This window comes from Microcaecilia unicolor, chromosome 8 (assembly GCF_901765095.1).
Source record: "Microcaecilia unicolor chromosome 8, aMicUni1.1, whole genome shotgun sequence".
Lineage (NCBI taxonomy): Eukaryota > Metazoa > Chordata > Amphibia > Gymnophiona > Siphonopidae > Microcaecilia > Microcaecilia unicolor.
In genome coordinates, this window is record NC_044038.1 from 3,921,781 (window position 1) to 3,937,219 (window position 15,439).

The following is a 15,439-nucleotide window of genomic DNA, read 5'->3' on the forward strand; positions in this document are numbered from 1 at the left end:
TTTCCTTCTCTGCCTAGAACAATTCAAACACTATCTCCCTGGTCCCTGGAGTCAAAAGCAATAGTTCTATTGACAAGAGAAACCTAACACCTCTATAGTGTTAACCCCAGGAAGCGCTTCCTTGGTCTCTTTTTGTCTTTGTTGCAGTCTAAATAGTGCTACCAGTTGTCTGGTTCTTTTAAGGTATCGGTCTAGGGGATTGCATTTGTGTGAGTAGTGCCCAGCCGTGATTAGAGACTCTGGAGGCGGCACGAAAAGCACAAACAATATTCATGGTGGATATTCCGACAGCCAACCTTGCTGGATGCATCCTGAGAACTGGTAGTTTCACATATGATTCCCACATAGAAATCCAAAATGCGGCGCTATTAGCTTCACATCAAATGATGATAATTGTATTGCGATTTTGCTTTTACGCTATACTGTTGTTTTATTTTATTCTTTTATTTTGATGCATGTAATATTGTAATCTGCCTAGAATTGGTAAATATAAATTTTGAAATAAATAAACGTGGGTTGCAGATGTTTTACCGATGCTGAATGGGGTCAACATTCAGTGGCTGAGGCAACCGTATGAAATTAATATGTACATTTAGTATTGCTGTTCCCCTAATTCTCGAAAGCCCAAAGTTCCAGCTAGCGTGCAAACCTGTGAGTGCAACTTATAGAACAAGAAGATAGTTATGTGCATAACTTAATAGATTAATTAGATACTAATTCATCTGGTGGAGGGGAGATATGATAGACGTCTATAAAATAATGAGTGGAATGGAACGGGTGGACATGAATCTCTTGTTTACTCTTTCTAAAAATACTAGGACTAGGGGGCACGCAAAGAAGCTACAAAAGAGTACATTTAAAATGAATTGGAGAAAATATTTCTTCACTCAACGTGTGATTAATCTCTGGAATTCTTTGCCAGAGAATGAAGTAAAAGTAGTTAGCTTAGTGGGGTTTAAAAAAGGTTTGGAGAGCTTCCTAAAAGAAAAGTCTAACAGCGATTATTAAAATGGACTTGGGAGAAATCCACTGCTTATTTCTAGGATAAGCAACATAAACTCTGTTTCATTTTGTGGCCCCTTTATCGTATGGATTTAGATGGATTTTTGGTTTGATACTATTCATATAAGGGCCAAAAATCCAGACAGGGAACATATACGCTCACCAGCTGCCTGTGAATGTGAAATTTCCTCTGAACACTGACTGAATTGGGCTTTTAGTTCTGAGTGTAATACATAGCAAAGAAGTTTTATTAATTGTAACTTTATTTTGATGTAAGTTTTAATCTAATTTGATTTTATTGTGTATTGGATTTGTACATTTAATATCATGTGATTTTGTTTGTGGAGTATTAACAGAATTGTATCTATTTTTTGATGATTGTGTTTGATTATTGCGATTTGCTTTGAGCAGAATTTTTGTTTTCTGGAAAATAAAAAAATCAAATCAAATCTTCTGGGAGGAAGAAACTGAAGAAACAATAAATCTTCCATTATTAAAAATGACCAGGGCAGGATTGATCAGCCGTGGTGCACAGTTTCTTATTACTTCCATTCTGGGTGACTGGGTAAAGAGGTAATTACAGGGCCACAGGCGTTTGAAAACACAAATGAATCAAGCTGAGCCTCTTTCCAAGGGAAGGAGCAGTAAGAGAAGATATCAAAGAATAGAGGGTGGTGAGCAACTGACTACTACTACTACTATTAAACATTTCTATAGCGCTATTAGACTTACGCAGCGCTGTACAAATGAACATGAAAAGACAGTCCCTGCTCAACAGAGCTTACAATCTAAATTGGACAGACCAACAGACAGCTAGGGGTGGGGAAATTGCAGTGGTAGGGGTGATAAGTGAGGGTGTTGAGTAAGAGAGTCATGGTTAGGAGTAGCAAAGAGGTGGGCTTTAAGCCTAGACTTGAAGACAGCCAGAGACTGAGCCTGACGTACTGGCTCAGGGAGTCTATTCCAGGCATAGGGAGCAGCGAGATAGAAGGAACGGAGCCGGGAGTTAGCAGTGGGGGAGAAGGGGGGACAACAGGAGACATTTACCCAGCGAACGGAGTTCACGGGGAGGAGTGTAGGGAGAGATGAGAGCGGAAAGGTACTGAGGAGCTGCGGTGATTTAACCAGAGCTGACATTGTGATGTCATAATGCCTCAGTCCACCAATGCCTAAGAGCCAACCTCATCAGTGATGTCACAATGGCTTGACTGTCCTATACTTGGCTCATAGCAGTGATTTAACCAGAGCTGACATTGTGATGTCATAATGCCTCAGTCCACCAATGCCTAAGAGCCAACCTCATCAGTGATGTCACAATGGCTTGACTGTCCTATACTTGGCTCATAGCAGTGATTTAACCAGAGCTGACATTGTGATGTCATAATGCCTCAGTCCACCAATGCCTAAGAGCCAACCTCATCAGTGATGTCACAATGGCTTGACTGTCCTATACTTGGCTCATACTACTACTACTACTATTAAACATTTCTATAGCGCTACTAGACTTACGCAGCGCTGTACAAATGAACATGAAAAGACAGTCCCTGCTCAACAGAGCTTACAATCTAAATTGGACAGATCAACAGACAGCTAGGGGTGGGGAAATTGCAGTGGTAGGGGTGATAAGTGAGGGTGTTGAGTAAGAGAGTCATGGTTAGGAGTCGAAAGCAGTAGCAAAGAGATGGGCTTTAAGCCTAGACTTGAAGACAGCCAGAGACTGAGCCTGACGTACTGGCTCAGGGAGTCTATTCCAGGCATAGGGAGCAGCGACAGGAGACATTTACCCAGCGAACGGAGTTCACGGGGAGGAGTGTAGGGAGAGATGAGAGCGGAAAGGTACTGAGGAACTGCGGTGATTTAACCAGAGCTGACATTGTGATGTCATAATGCCTCAGTCCACCAATGCCTAAGAGCCAACCTCATCAGTGATGTCACAATGGCTTGACTGTCCTATACTTGGCTCATACTACTACTATTAAACATTTCTATAGCGCTACTAGACTTACGCAGCGCTGTACAAATGAACATGAAAAGACAGACCCTGCTCAACAGAGCTTACAATCTAAATTGGACAGACGAACAGACAGCTAGGGGTGGGGAAATTGCAGTGGTAGGGGTGATAAGTGAGGGTGTTGAGTAAGAGAGTCATGGTTAGGAGTCGAAAGCAGTAGCAAAGAGGTGGGCTTTAAGCCTAGACTTGAAGACAGCCAGAGACTGAGCCTGACGTACTGGCTCAGGGAGTCTATTCCAGGCATAGGGAGCAGCGAGATAGAAGGAACGGAGCCGGGAGATAGCAGTGGGGGAGAAGGGGGACGACAGGAGACATTTACCCAGCGAACGGAGTTCACGGGGAGCAGTGTAGGGAGAGATGAGAGCGGAAAGGTACTGAGGAATTGCGGTGATTTAACCAGAGCTGACATTGTGATGTCATAATGCCTCAGTCCACCAATGCCTAAGAGCCAACCTCATCAGTGATGTCACAATGGCTTGACTGTCCTATACTTGGCTCATACTACTACTACTACTATTAAACATTTCTATAGCGCTACTAGACTTACGCAGCGCTGTACAAATGAACATGAAAAGACAGTCCCTGCTCAACAGAGCTTACAATCTAAATTGGACAGACGAATAGACAGCTAGGGGTGGGGAAATTGCAGTGGTAGGGGTGATAAGTGAGGGTGTTGAGTAAGAGAGTCATGGTTAGGAGTCGAAAGCAGTAGCAAAGAGGTGGGCTTTAAGCCTAGACTTGAAGACAGCCAGAGACTGAGCCTGACCTACTGGCTCAGGGAGTCTATTCCAGGCATAGGGAGCAGCGACAGGAGACATTTACCCAGCGAACGGAGTTCACGGGGAGGAGTGTAGGGAGAGATGAGAGCGGAAAGGTACTGAGGAACTGCGGTGATTTAACCAGAGCTGACATTGTGATGTCATAATGCCTCAGTCCACCAATGCCTAAGAGCCAACCTCATCAGTGATGTCACAATGGCTTGACTGTCCTATACTTGGCTCATACTACTACTATTAAACATTTCTATAGCGCTACTAGACTTACGCAGCGCTGTACAAATGAACATGAAAAGACAGACCCTGCTCAACAGAGCTTACAATCTAAATTGGACAGACGAACAGACAGCTAGGGGTGGGGAAATTGCAGTGGTAGGGGTGATAAGTGAGGGTGTTGAGTAAGAGAGTCATGGTTAGGAGTCGAAAGCAGTAGCAAAGAGGTGGGCTTTAAGCCTAGACTTGAAGACTGCCAGAGACTGAGCCTGACGTACTGGCTCAGGGAGTCTATTCCAGGCATAGGGAGCAGCGAGATAGAAGGAACGGAGCCGGGAGATAGCAGTGGGGGAGAAGGGGGACGACAGGAGACATTTACCCAGCGAACGGAGTTCACGGGGAGCAGTGTAGGGAGAGATGAGAGCGGAAAGGTACTGAGGAACTGCGGTGATTTAACCAGAGCTGACATTGTGATGTCATAATGCCTCAGTCCACCAATGCCTAAGAGCCAACCTCATCAGTGATGTCACAATGGCTTGACTGTCCTATACTTGGCTCATACTACTACTACTACTATTAAACATTTCTATTGCGCTACTAGACTTACGCAGCGCTGTACAAATGAACATGAAAAGACAGTCCCTGCTCAACAGAGCTTACAATCTAAATTGGACAGACGAATAGACAGCTAGGGGTGGGGAAATTGCAGTGGTAGGGGTGATAAGTGAGGGTGTTGAGTAAGAGAGTCATAGTTAGGAGTCAAAAGCAGTAGACTCACACGAACACACACATGCAACACGTACTGATACGTTCACATACATACGTATTCACAGAAACACAATCACACGCACGCATATACACAAATACACAGAAACGTACAATAACACATACACACACATGCCTGTATACAGTATACACACACAAATGCATACATAAATTAGGCTCAAAAACCTACGCAAATGAACAGCAGTCCTAAATTTATAACTTAAGATGAATTCTAAGGGTACAAATTTAGGAGCTGAGCTTTTTTGAACACTGGGCCCATCATTCTTTGCATTTTGTCATACTGTAGGTACTGCAGACTGATGGCAAGCAGTTCACCATAATCAAGTCAGCTTCAACACCCTTTTCAGAATAAAACCTTTATCATCAAGAGGTGAGAGACACTTTTAATAAAATGAGAGAAATATTTCCTGAAATAACTAGGTTAGAAAAGGCAGAACCTGTGCCCACCGTGTTCTGGAAAACTGAATGTTTTGATGAAGGGACGTCACATTTCTCAGCTATCTGTGATGGAATATTTAACATCAAGCACTTGGTTGGCTAACTTGTGGGCGACCTGCGCAGTTTCATGGGCTACTGACCCTTCAGATAGCCCATTAGTGCTGGCATACTGCTTCCATTTCATTTCGTCCTAATTGGACTAGAGATTGATGTTCTGATATGAAAACCATTTCCACATTCTCAGCAATTACACTGAATATCCTCCCTCACGCATGATTAATCTGCTTTCATGACCACTTCCCCACCAGCACACTTCTCCCTCTGTCTGCACGGATGCATTACTGCCTAATCTCGTTATAATGCTGAGTTATATTCCCCCTTCCCTGCCGTCTCTCATCAGGCAATCATCTTGCGAGGTCTCTCGCCTTCATTCCTATTTGACTGAGATGCTTCTGCAGGATCAAGGTGCGATCACTGATCCTTTTCTCACTTCCTCCCCTACTCCCACCCTTCGGGAAGATGCAAGGACTCATCTTCTTGGCAGTGATGCCCAAACAGACCCTGCCTGCAGGAAGTCCAAAGAAGGGGTCTATTTGCAGTTACTCCAGAAAAGTTTTGTACCTGAATGTACACTGCTTCAATAACTTACAGGCGGTATATAAGAAATAAAATGGTGAAATTATATCTTACTTGTGTATATATTTCTGAGTTATTTCCAGTCCTCGAGACACCCCAGACCAAATGGAGGTATTCCGAACACAGGAAAGTCCCAAGGCTGATAATTTCCTTTCCTTTAGTAATAAGCTGAGTTCTGAACAAGTGGGTGTTATCCCCTCCTACCAGCAGATGGAGGTAGAGAAAAAGATAGGCTTTTCCAGTGAACTCACTGATATAACCTGCTGGTGCTCTGGGAAAGTTCCAGTATGCATCTGCCAAATGCAGCAGAAAGTTCCTTTGTAATGCACACCCCTACCCCATCAGCCACTGCAGCAGCTAAAATAATGCAAGTGAGCATAACACCACAGAAGTGCACTTGCACCACAGAGTCAAGCAAGCATAACACCAGAATGGCACTCGGTACCCTGAATCTCTGAGGACTGTCTTATCTCTTTTCAAATTATCCTCTTATTTTCTTTTTTTAACTGAATGAAAAACTAACAGAGCACTCTGAGAGCCCCAGGTTTTATTCTTCCAAGGGTGGGCTTCAGAACAGTACAGCCAATTAAAGGAAAGGAAATGATCAGGTAAGACATAAATTCATCTTCCTTGTTGTCTAAGGCTGCACTGTTCTGAACAAGTGGGATGTACCCAAGCAGAATTTTACTGGGTGGGAAAGACAAAGCCCTCTTGAGGAAATCCCTGCCAAAGTCAGAGTAAGACCTGGCCAACACACCCAACCTGTAATGCTTCACAAATGAATGCAGTAATAATCACGTTGCTTCCCTACAGATCTCCTCTGGAGTAATCTTTCAGGCCTCCGCCCAAGAAGTCGCATGAGCTCTAGTAACGTGAGCCTTCAAACTTGGAGGAACTGGCCGATTCCTACAAATATAGGTGGCCTCTATGGCTACCTTGATCTATCACTCGATTGTGGCCTTAGAGGCCACCTGACCCTTACGAGAGCCATGGAAAAGAACAAAAAGATGAACAGCAGATGAAAATCACTGGTTTATTCCAAGTAACGAAGCAACATTTTCCAGACATCCAACTTGTGCAGTTTCTGAGCAACCTACCATCTACTAGAGATAGAGAAAAATACTGGAACTTCCCAGAGCACCAGCAGGTTATAAGGGTAAGTTCACTGGAAAAGCCTAACTTTTTCTCTACCTCCACCTGCTGGTAGGAGGGGATAACACCCACTTGTTCAGGATGGTGCAGCCTTCGATGACAAGGGAAAAACAAATAAAGTCTTCTGAAGTCGGCCCCCTCCTCTGGTGGCTCTTTCTAAAACTGTTGCTTCAGGGCCTTAATTTGAACCTCTGCCAGTGCTCATTGAGCATCACCAAGTGTCCTCCAGGGCTGGTTCTCATTTGTTCCATGTAAGTAGGGAATGTGGTGTTGTTATCTTACCAGATCTTTGTGGAGCTTTACTCTGAGTGTTTCTTGCTATTTCTTGGAAGACAGACCAATCGTGATCTGTCATTTTTTTCAGCAAATCCACACGGTCCAACAAAATTGTAACAGGGAAGTTTACAATTGTTAGCAGTTCAAAAAAGACACGCAGCCACCTCTGGGGTGAATTCCTCCCTTATTGTTTCTGATGTACGATAAAAACAACGGGCCAAATTTATTTAAATACTGCAAATCTATAACCGCATCTAAGTGGTTTACAGGCATAAAATAAAGATAAAAAATAAAGCAAGGCAATCCTCACAGGAGACTCCTGAAGAAACTGAGTGGGCTGAAGTTAGGACCCAAACTGGTGAGCTGGATTAAAATTACAGAGCATATTCTAAAGAATTAATTAATGAAACAAAGCCAACAGGTGAACAAACATGAAGGTGAGCCGGCTGATATTGTGTATCTGGATTTTCAAAAGGCATTTGACAGAGTACCTCATAAGACTCCAGAGGAAACTGGAGAGTCATGGGATAGGAGGTAGTGTTCTATTGTGGATTAAAAACTGGTTAAAAGATAGAAAACAGAGAGTAGAGTTAAATGGTCAGTATTCTAAATGGAGAAGGATAGTTAGTGGGTTTCCCCTGGGGTCTGTGCTGGGACCACTGCTTTTTAACATATTTATAAATGAATGATCTAGAGATGGGAATAACTAGTGAGGTAATTAAATTTGCTGGCAACACAAAGTTATTCAAAGTTGTTAAATCACAAGACGATTGTGAAAAATTGCAAGAGGACCTTACAAGACTGGGAGAAAGGTTGTCTAAATGGAAATGATGTTTAATATGAGCAAGTGCAAAGTGATGATTGTGGGAAAGAGGAAGGGGTGCGAGGTCCTTTTTAACTCTGACCCCCATGCCTGCTCCTACAGCTTCAGGGGAATGATTGGGGATCTGATTTCAAGAAGGGTTTCGGTGCTAAAGTCCTACATAGAACACAGAGGGGACGGCTTTGTAACGTGGCTATAATATCACACTGGAAATTCAATACCACTAACAAAATAAACCAGGAGTCCTTAAAAAGAAAAGTAGAGAAACGTATAGTGAATTAGCATAATTACGCTTGTGTTCCGGACAGAGAGAAGCAGCCAAACACATACAGTGCTGCTACTAGTACTTATCATTCCTATAGCGCTACTAGACGTACACAGCGCTGGCTCACAATCTGACTCACATCTTCTGCATTCAGCACCATGTACTCTCAGGCAAGGAGCACTTTCTCATCTATTGTCTGCGCGACATTCATTCTCTCCACTCCTGATGCAAACAGTTGCTCTCTGATTAAGTCAGCCCACAATTAACAAGAGAAGATACTAGCTAATTAGCTAAGTCAATTCTATCTCCATTTTTCAACTTGTCAAATTAAGGAATGCAAGAAAAGCACTTAACATTTACCTAGAAATCTCCCTTTTGTTATTAAAACATTTATTATCTTACGTACAAAAGTACACAGATCAAGAAAATTTTCAAAAGCCAGCCCACTTCAATGGGGAAAAGGAGTGATAAAGAGTGGCATGCGGGAGTGGCCGCGAACAACATGGTGGCTGCCACGCTCGATGTTCAGACCGGGACTCTGCCCCCCAAAGCTGAGTTTGGCTAAGGCAAAAAAATCGATGGCACACTGGAGGCATCACAGCTCACATCACTGGGATGAGTCAGGATGAGATTGGCTGGCTGCCTTTGGAGGGCGGAGCTCCCCCCTATAGTGGGCTCCGGGTAGATTTAAATCGCCCGTTCATCACTCCGGGTTCTTCTTCTTACTGGCAAGAAAGCTTCCCACCCTCCCCCGCCATCCCCTTTGCTTATATGTGCAAGACTTTGTGTTGCTACGAGTTGGTGGATCTGTGTTAGCGCCAGCCCTGCGCATCCAAACTATTTTTGTTCAATAATTACCCTTTGTCACAGCTGCGGAGGCACCTGAACCCAGATAAACATCCTTATGGGAACAGCATCCAGGCAACAGTATATGGCTCACCAAAAGATAAGAGCAGACTTACAATGGGACAGTAGCTCTGTTATACACACCTTGCTGGAGCACGGCAGGCATAGGAGGCTGAAGGTGTATGGCTGGAGTCGTATGTGGCCTTGCTGGAGAGGAGAGTGAGGCGGGCCAAGGTGCGCAAAAGCTATGGCAGAACCTTCCTAGCTGGTGCAAGGTGAGTAGTGGTTCCAGAGATCTGCCTTTGCGCTTGGAACCTCACTATCTAGACATAAGCAACATTTCTGCATTCCTTCCTTCTTACATCTAGGTACAAATAATTCCTACACTTGAAGTATGGCAAAGAGACATCGTGCCCCTAAAGATATAGCTCTCATGACAGCTTCTGCCTCTATCCAGACTGAACGCTTGGCCCAAGGCAATATTCTGGTTTCATGAGATAAATGCATGCACATTGAATCCTTAATGAAATAAGTGCAAGAACTAAGAGAGGAGGTGGCAAGACTAAGAATCATCTATGACAACAAGAAATTCATCCCAGAGATGCATGTTGAAACACTGGGGTTCTCCAGCAAAGGGAGAGAAGATCAGTGGTGTGCTGGAGCAGGCTCTCACAGGCTCGCAAGAGCCGGTTGTTAAGTTTTTAAGAATTTTGGGAGCCGGTTGTTAAAGTAGGGCCCTCCATGGCTACTTTAACAACTGGCTCCCAAAATGTGGGCTTGGGCCCCCTGCTAAATTATCTTGTACTTTGCTGGTGGGGATGCTGAGCCCTGCCAGCCAAGTAAGTAGACTACTGCTGCTCCCCGCTTCTTGTTTCCAGCTTTGAGCATCAGGCTGGGACTTCTCCAGCATGTGTGAGAAGTTTCAGCATGCTGCTCAGAGCAAGACGTTGGGAGTGGTGGCAGTCCATTTAGTGGCTGCCAGCAAAGGTATGCCTAGTGTGCCCACACAAAGGGAGGGAGGAGAAAGAGAGGCAAGTGTTGCTCCCCCACCCCACCCCCGGCCACCCCTGGCCCTTCCAACTGCAGAGCTGGCTACATCCGGAGAAAGAGCCTGTTGTTAAAAATTTACCAGCACACCCCTGGAGAATATCTTGTGCAGAAAGAAGACAGCTGGATACAGGTCACCAGATCCTGCAAAATCAAACCCCCAACTCCATCTTCTGTAGAACTGAAGAATCGATTCACAGCCCTGCATGCAGAAGAGATGAAAACATCTCAGGAACAGGAGGAAACAGCGATCAAAAATCCCTCGGTATGGGACCTAAAGCAACTGAGATATTCTTTGAGTGAAAAAATATTTCCTCCTATTTGTTTAAAAAGTATTTCGATGTAATTTCATTAAGCGTCCCCTGGTCATTGTACTTTTTGAAAGAGTGAAAAATCGATTCACTTTTACCCATTCTGCACCACTCAGGACTTTATAGACCTCAACATCTCTTTTCCAAGCTGAAGAGCCCTAACCTCTTTAGCCTTTCCTCATATGGGATGAGTTCCATCTGCTTTATCATTTTAGGTGTTCTTCTTTGAATCTTTTCTAATTCCACTGTATCTTTTTTCAGATACGGGAACCACAATTGAACGCAATATTCAAGGTGAGGTCGCACCATGGAGTGTGATTCAGAGGCATTATAATATTCTATCACTACTCTGAGATGTATACCATCTGGTCCAGGCAATTTACTACTCTTCAAATTGTCAAATTGCTCCGTTACATCTTCCATGTTTACAGAGATTTGTTTCAGTTTCTCTGACTTGTCAGTATTGAATACCATTTCTGGCATTGGTATCTCTCCCACAGCTTCCTTGGTGAAGACTGAAGCAAAGAATTCATTTAATGTCTCCGCTATGCCCTTGTCTTCCCTCAGTGCCCCTTTTTATCCCTCGGTCATCTAGCTCAGTGTTTCCCAAGTCCAGCCCTGGAGTACCCTTTGCCAGTCAGGTTTTCAGGATATCCACAATGAATACGCAATGAACTTTATTTGCATACACTGCTTCCATTATATGCAAATCTCTTTCATGCATATTCATAGTGGATATCCTGAAATTCTGACTGGCAAAGGGTACTCCGGGACTGGACTTGGGAAACACTGACTTAAAGGATGCACCCTGTAATAGAATATCCCCCTCAGTGGGCACTTTTCAACTTGTTTAAAAATCAGTGTTACAGTCCTCAAGTGCTGTGAAATATTGACGGTGGGGGCTTTTTGTATGCATCACGGACCGTTCCTCTTGGAACTACTGCAAAACTCAGTTTAAACTGAGCAGAGAGACTAGCTTTCAGAAACAGAGGTAAAAACAAATGTTAAATGAAGAATAGCCTTGTAATATGAATTACTGCTAAGGGAAGGGCCAGAACACAAGAACCGCTCTACTGGGTCAGACCAAAGGTCCATTAAACCCAGTATCCTGCCTCCAACAGTGACAAGATCCCAGAACGGCTTATGAGCAAACATCTGAAAGTGCTTTTGCTCCCTTTTTATACTGAAACTGATATCCACGAGTCCCTGTAAACTCATGTACAATGACGTCTGTGCAGCAATAAAGAATTTCTCATCCTTCAAATAATCTAATGTTCTGTGCTCAGCAGAGTTCCAGGAGTTAATCAAGCGTCAAACCCTTAAGGCTTCTTTTACAGCTCTCTGGGACTTGGATTATCTTTCCTCAATGAGCCGATAGTCGGAAATGCGCAAAGAGTGCCCACACTCTAGAGACCACTGTAACAGAACATGAGTACAGGCTGGAAGCTCAAATTTAACCTGCATTTCAAACTCAAAAATTAACAAAGTTAACTCATGATGCAATTAGCAATCAGTACGCAAATCTATCATGCTAATAAATGTGCTGGACTGAAAACAGAGCGGGATCTTATCTCTCTTGGCATCCAGTCCAGCTCCTCAGTATTTACGTAGACAAGCAGAAATGAAAAATTAAGACTAAACACAACAATCTTGAACAACTTGCTAACCAGATGAGCAAACGTGTGGACCTCTGGACAGCCTGTAGAGAACAAGAAATAGGCAGGAAGAACCATATAAGGTGAACTCAGTTTTTGATCCAGTACTTTGTACTGGGTGTCGTCGTTGATAATACACTGAAACCCTCTGTTCAGTGTGCTGCTGCGGCTAGGAAAGCGAATAGAATGTTGGGTATTATTAGGAAAGGTATGGAAAACAGGTCATTTCTTTCTCTATAATATCACCAAAATTCGCCCTTTCCTTTCTGAACACACTACCAGAACCCTCATCCACAATCTTATCACCTCTCGCTTAGACTATTGCAACTTGCTTCTTACAGGTCTCCCACTTAGCCATCTCTCTCCTCTTCAATCTGTTCAAAATTCTGCTGCATGACTAATATTCCGCCAGTGTCGCTATGCTCATATTAGCCTTCTCCTCAAGTCACTTCACTGGCTTCCTATCCGTTTCAGCATACAGTTCAAACTCCTCTTATTGACCTATAAGTGCATTCACTCTGCAGCTCCTCAGTACCTCTCCACTCTCATCTCTCCCTACATTCCTCCCCGGGAACTCCGTTCACTGGGTAAATCTCTCTTATCTGCACCCTTCTCCTCCACTGCTAACTCCAGACTCCGTTCCTTTTATCTTGCTGCACCATATGCCTGGAATAGACTTCCTGAGCCGGTACGTCAAGCTCCATCTCTGGCCGTCTTCAAATCTAAGCTAAAAGCCCACCTTTTTGATGCTGCTTTTAACTTCTAACCCTTATTCACTTATTCAAAACCCTGATTTTATCATCCTCACTTTAATTTTCCCTTATCTCTTGTTTGTCCTGTTTGTCTGTCCTAATTAGATTGTAAGCTCTGTCGAGCAGGGACTGTGTCTTCATGTTCAAGTGTACAGCGCTGCGTATGTCTAGAAGTGCTATAGAAATGATAAGTAGTAGTAGTAGTAGAAAACAGGTGTGAGGATGTTATAATGCCGTTGAATCGCTCCATGGTGCGACCGCACCTTGAGTATTGTGTTCAATTCTGGTCGCCGCATCTCAAGAAAGATATAGTGGAATTGGAAAAGGTACAGCGAAGGGCGACTAAAATGATAGCGGGGATGGGACGACTTCCCTATGAAGAAAGACTAAGGAGGCTAGGGCTTTTCAGCTTGGAGAAGAGACGGCTGAGGGGAGACATGATAGAGGTATATAAAATAATGAGTGGAGTGGAACAGGTGGATGTGAAGCGTCTGTTCACGCTTTCCAAAAATACTAGGACTAGGGGGCATGCGATGAAACTACAGTGTAGTAAATTTAAAACAAATAGGAGAAAATATTTCTTCACCCAACGCGTAATTAAACTCTGGAATTTGTTGCTGGAGAACGTGGTGAAGGCGGTTAGCTTGGCAGAGTTTAAAAAGGGGTTAGAGACAAGTCCATAAACCGCTACTAAATGGACTTGGGAAAAATCCACAGTTCCGGGAATAACATGTATAGAATGTTTGTACGTTTGGGAAGCTTGCCAAGTGCCCTTGGCCTGGATTGGCCGCTGCCGTGGACAGGATGCTGGGCTCGATGGACCCTTGGTCTTTTCCCAGTGTGGCATTACTTATGTACTTATGTACTTAAACATCTCAGAAACCTTGGGCGGGCCTCTGGAATAGTGAAAAGGACTAATGGAAAGAAAATGATCAGGTAAGACAATTCCTCCTTCCATTACATAGGTTCCCACTGTTTCAGAACCTGTGGGATGTATGAAAATAATCCCTTGAGTGGGTGGAATCCTGGTTCTGCCGCCCTGAGGATCGAAGCCTCAAAACTGGCTTCCCAGTGCAGTGCAACGTAAACCTTGTAGTGCTCGGAAAAGGTATGCAGCATCGACCACATTCATTGCCATCTTGCAAATATCCACTGGAGACAGTAAGGTAGTCTTTGCCCAGGATAAGAACATAAGAGTAGCCTTACTGGATCAGACCAATGGTCCATCTAGCCCAGTATCCTGTTCCCAACAGTGGCCAAGCCAGGTCACAAGTACCTGGCAAAAACCCAAATAGTGAAATGAAAAAAAACAAAGGGAGTAACAAGCCTGAACAACAGTGGTGAGAAACAGAAGGCCATACAACCAAAATAAGTACTACTACTACTATTACTACTACTATTTAGCATTTCTATAGCGCTACAAGGCATATGCAGCGCTGCACAAACATAGAAGAAAGACAGTCCCTGCTCAAAGAGCTATGTAATAAAAGTGAGCCAAGTATAGGACAATCAAGCCATTGTGACATCACTGATGAGGTTGGCTCTTATTGGTGGCCTGAGGCATTATGACATCACAATATCACCTCTGATTACAAGAGACTATTACTACTACTATTTAGCATTTCTATAGCGCTACAAGGCATACGCAGCGCTGCACAAACATAGAAGAAAGAGAGTCCTTGCTCAAAGAGCTTACAATCTAATAGCCCGACAAGACTTAAGAAGGAAAAACCAGATAGGAGGCAACATAAGGCAAATCAAATCGGCTATGTGATCTCCCACAGTGCAAAGCTATTCCAGATCTGCAGCACTTCATATCTATTAATCATCTGTCTCCTATGCTGGATTGAATCCTTTAAATTATTGAATCTATTTAATTTCGAATGCTTTTATATAAATTTGCAATAAAACCAAGAAACAGCAACCCCAATACTTAGCTAACACCACAATGGCACAGCGCTGAAGACAAAGCAGAGCTCTGGTGTTAGCTAAGTATTGGGGTTGCTGTTCATTGCATGCCCCCTTGTCCTAGTATTTTGGAAAGCGTAAACAGACGCTTCACATCTACCCATTCAACTCCACTCATTATTTTATAGACCTTTATCATATCTTCCCTCAGCCGCCTTTTCTCCAAGCTGAAGAGCCCTAGCCACTTTAGCCTTTCCTCATAGGGAAGTCGTCCCATCCCCTTTATCATTTTCGTTGCCCTTCTCTGCACCTTTTTGTAATTCCACTATATCTTTTTTTAGATGCGGCGACCAGAATTAAACACAATATTCGAGGTGCGGTCGCACCATGGAGCGATACAAAGGCATTATAACGTCCTCATTTTTGTTTTCCATTCCTTTCCTAATAATACCTAACATTCTATTTGTTTTCTTAGCTGCCGTTGGCTCCAATTCAATTTTCTTGTGCCCCAAATAGAGCTGCTGATAGCGCAGCCCCATGGA